Here is a 4,794-nt window from a genome sequence, read left to right as displayed (position 1 = left end):
ACCTCATGTGAGCAGGTCCTCTAAAACCACCGTAAGCATTATATAGGGCTTCTCACCATCTTGGGAAAGCCCCAACCACCGATTTTTTTTATTATAGTATTAGTATTATATTTTAAAAAGGAGGTGAGGCCCTTTGACCGCCCTAGAAAGGGCGACAATATAAGGTCGCCCAAAGGGATACGATGTTTCTGGGGCAGAGAGAAAGTCAAGCTAACTAACTTACCCACGACTTCCTAGAAAATAGGGATTCAACTGTCCACTATTGACTAAGTGGAAGATGACACTTTCCAAGGAAAGCCTAGGTCCTAGAGACCTCTATAAATATGTCTCTTGTCAAGGATATACAAACCTTAAGTAGTAGACACTCTCTACACACCTTAAAGAGCATAACATTCACTACTGTCTTAACACATTACCGCCGACGATTATACGCTTGCCACCAAGCATCATTGACCATCAACAAGGCCTCTCATCTCACGTGAGAAAATCTCATAAATAACCCCAAAACACCATCGTACAGGGCTTCTCACCGCCGTGGGCAAACCCTCACCACTAAAACGTGTTATAAACCTACTAAGACCTCTGAGTCTCCCTGCCCCAACAAGGAGAACATGCACACCTATACTTTTGACCAGTACAATTATAAACCTACTAAGACCTATCCCCTACCCTTGTAGGAATACCATGCACACTTGTACTTTTTGACTAGTACATAACTATTTTTAATGGGTCAACCCAAAGACCGCTTGGCCTACCCGACCCATGAAAAACATAGGCTCGATGGTTTGGACAAATAAGATATGATTGTGTCTTTTAAAGGTTTTTTTTAGACTATGCCCGCATTAAACTATATGGTTTGTGGTTTGGTTCTCGATGGATCATAATCACTTTAACATCTTTAATTTCACGAATCATTCTATTTTTACATAATTATTTAATACAATTGAATTTATATTATTATTCATTTTAAATTAAATAACCCATTTTAAATATATATATATATATATATATATATATATATATATATATATATATATATATATATATATATATATATATATATATATATATATAAACAATTGAATTTATATTATTATTCATATCATATTAAATAAATTTACGAGCATAAATATCTTATAAATTCAATACAATAATCATTTCAATGGTTACACTTACACAAGACGTTGGAGCCAACAGTCCTACAATAACAATTTCAATTGTTTTGATGCTTCTCTGAAGAAAAAATATGTCATATTCTCATTAGTCATCATTATTCTTAATCAATAAAATCCTAATCAATGAATGCATCATTTGAATACCATACTATAATTCGTATTCCCACTAACAACGCCTTCACTAATCATCTTTTTCCACTCAACCAACCAAACATTTTCACACAAACCATTCCTACAACCAAACATGTCTTAACTTCATTCTTCCTTTATCTTCAATGGCTGAAACCACCAAACATGTTCTTAACTCAGACATAAAAACCCTCTTTACCATTCTCAAAACCATAAAAACATTAGCTTTTGTTTATGCTTTTATCCTTGCTTTTCTTTCTTTCACTCTTTTATTAGCCTTTTCATCTCCAAATGCTTCTTCTCCTTCGTTCACCAACTTTTTCACCACCTAAACTTCCTCTTCTTACCAATGTCAACTTTCTTCCATTTTTTCATTCTTTTTCCGCAACACAACCACTTCTTCATCTTCATTATCATCTTACTCTTTTAGCAACACTTCTAGGTCTAGTAATAGCACTTCTCATTCTTCTAACACAAGTACAAAAACATTCAAAGTAACCCCTTATGGAAACAAAACTCAAGCTTCTGTTCCAACCACCAATACAGCTTCTTCTCATGTTTCTCATGAAGCTAAATCTCAAAAGAACACAAATCAAGCTGCTAATATGAAACAAGAGATTCGTATGATGGAGTCTTTAAGAAAGTGTGATTTTTTTGTTGGCCAATGGGTTAAGGATGACCAATACTATCCTCTTTATCAACCCGGTTCTTGCAACTTGATTGATGAACAATTTGATTGCATCAATAATGAAAGACCTAATAAAGATTTTCAGAAATTAAAGTGGAGACCTAATGGATGCAGTCTCCCAAGGTTAGAGAATTTTGTTCAAATTCTGCAATTAATTTGTTTTGTTTTATGAGGCACGAACACCAGAAACACGACCACTACTCACACAAAGGTGTTGGTTTTTTTGTTGAGTTCATATTTGAGATTAATTTTCATGATGTTCAAATTGCTTTGTGAATGTTTCTTGGGAACACAATTTGTTGATATGAAACAAAATGCAAATTATTTTTACACTATTTTTTATGTTTATGAAATTGCTAATAGGTTGGATGGACACAAAATGTTGGATTTGTTGAAAGGCAAGAGGCTTGTTTTTGTTGGTGATTCAATCAATAGGAATATGTGGGAATCACATATTTTCATTCTCGGAAACTCTGTGAAAAACAAAAGTAAAGTTTTTGAAGCAAATGGAAAAGTCCATTTTAAAGGAGAAACCTCTTATTCATTCATATTCAAAGTTAGTTTTAGTTTTTCCTTTTTGCTTTGTGAAATTTCATCTAATCAGTATAAAGATGTAAATATTATCATCTTCAACACTGGCCATTGGTGGACTCATGATAAAACTTCTAAAGGGTAAACACGATCAGTTCGATCTTTTCTAAAACTTATTTGTTAAACACTTGGTTATTCGGATTTTGTGTTCTAATATTGCATTACAATTTAAGAGTAAACATGATCTATCTTTTCAGGAAGGACTATTACCAAGAAGGTAGTCATGTGTATAACGAATTGAATGTTTGGAGGCGTTTCAAAAGGCGATAACAACATGGAGCAGATGGGTTGAGGCCAACATAAATACATCCAAGTTTCTGGTCTTCTTTAGAGGCTACTCTTCTTCGTATTTTAGGTAATAAGATTCGAGAAAAGGTCTTCTGATTCATGATTTGAATCTCGATTTGATAACATCATCGTAGCGAGTAGTGACAATGTATTTGCTTTAGGCATATTATAACATGGATCAAGAACGCTAACATAGACGCGTGTTTTGTAATTCTATCATATTGTAGTGGCGGGAAATGGAATATAGGTGGACAATGCGACAATGAAATCGCGCCAATCAAAAACGAAAAGTACTTAACATAGTACCCTCTGAAGATGAGAGTTTTGGAAAAAGTACTAAAGAATATGAAGACTCATGTCACGTATTTAAACGTCACGAAAATGATTGTTTTTTGAAAAGATGGTCATCCTTCTATATACATAAAGAAAAACCTATCATCGGACGAAAGGAAATCTCCGTTGATGTACCAAGATTGTAGCCATTGGTGTCTACCCGGTGTTCCCGATACATGGAATGAGATTCTCTTCGCCGAGCTTCTAATGAAACGGTATGAAAATCAAAATCAAAATCAAAATCAACATTAACATAAGAGAAGAAACTATAGACAAACTATCAAAGTCAAGATTAATTGATTTGGAAAATGCAAATAATAATCTATATATAAGAATTCGAATGATGTGAAACTTTTTCTTCAGCATCACATGGAGTCTTTGACAAATGCTACTTTTGTATGCATTTGTCCTTTTCTTTTTTTAACAAGCATTTGTCCTTTTCTTGAAAAAGTAATAATTTATTTTTGTTTAATTTACTCTTTCTGTCCGTGAATTACTTTCAGATTTTTTAATCAGTTTATGAACTTTATTTTTTTTTGAATGATTCAGTTTTTTGAACTTAAACAGTCTGTAATTTGATTCTTGATTTTGTTAGTAGTTTATGACTAGATTTCCAAACTAAAAAGTCCTGAATTAGATCTTTAGGTTTTTAAATAAATTATAATTAGTCATTAAAATTAGAGATCCAAATTAAATGTTTAAATCCCTAATTCAAATAATTAAAAGTTAAAAAATAACGTAATTTTAAATAATTTAAGAGTTAAAAAACTTGACAGTTTTTGTTTATTTAGGGATTTAAGTAAATAGTTTTCATAAATTTAGTTCATGAGTCATTTTAAAAAGTTTGATAACGTGTATGTCTCTAATGTGGTGTTTACTATATCCTATCTAACACTTTATAAAAATATAAAAATATGCTTTATAGATGTTGAAAATTGAAATTCTGACACATCCATTTTACAACAAAATCACTTCATTAAAGAGACTTTATTTTTCCTAAAAAATTATATGGTTTTTAATCTTCAAATATAACTAATTAAAATACATATTTCAATCATCATATAAGTTCCATGCATTGGCTTGGGTCTATGTTTTATCACAAGACCATTCCGATGAAATATCAGTGTTTATTTTGTAACAATGGGCTGAATACGAATTTAAAAAACAGGACAAACTCTAGGATAAAATTTGCACCCATTATTAATAATTTTGAAGAACATTATTTATAAACCATACATTATAAATAATTTATAAAACATACCCATAATAGATCATTTACATTAATCGTTCATTAATAAGATCAAATTGTCAAATAAAATGTAGGTAAACCATACATCAATCGTTCGTAAAATACAACAAATCATATAAACTTTCAAAATGTTAATATCAAAATACAAACTAAAATATCACTATTGGGCATATCTAATGCTCAATGTAAGACCCCAATTTTGTCCCTAAGATCCCTCATGGCATCATAACATTGCATTTGCATTGCCTCAAGGATCATAAGCATCTTGGTTCCCTTTACCTTTGGGTGGGACTCCTTGTGAGTGTTTTGAGATCACCAAACATGCTTGAATTGTGTATCAT

At 31.7% G+C, this 4,794-nt stretch overlaps 1 pseudogene; it reads left to right on the top strand.

The window, feature by feature from the left end:
* Positions 1 to 1,413: 1,413 nt before the first annotated feature.
* Positions 1,414 to 3,456, top strand: LOC127094673 (protein trichome birefringence-like; annotated as a pseudogene).
* The last annotated feature ends 1,338 nt before the right edge of the window (positions 3,457 to 4,794 follow it).

The sequence above is a fragment of the Lathyrus oleraceus genome, chromosome 6 (assembly GCF_024323335.1).
Source record: "Lathyrus oleraceus cultivar Zhongwan6 chromosome 6, CAAS_Psat_ZW6_1.0, whole genome shotgun sequence".
Lineage (NCBI taxonomy): Eukaryota > Viridiplantae > Streptophyta > Magnoliopsida > Fabales > Fabaceae > Lathyrus > Lathyrus oleraceus.
Note: the sequence above shows the minus strand (reverse complement) of the source record. Positions and strands in the feature narration are given on the sequence as shown.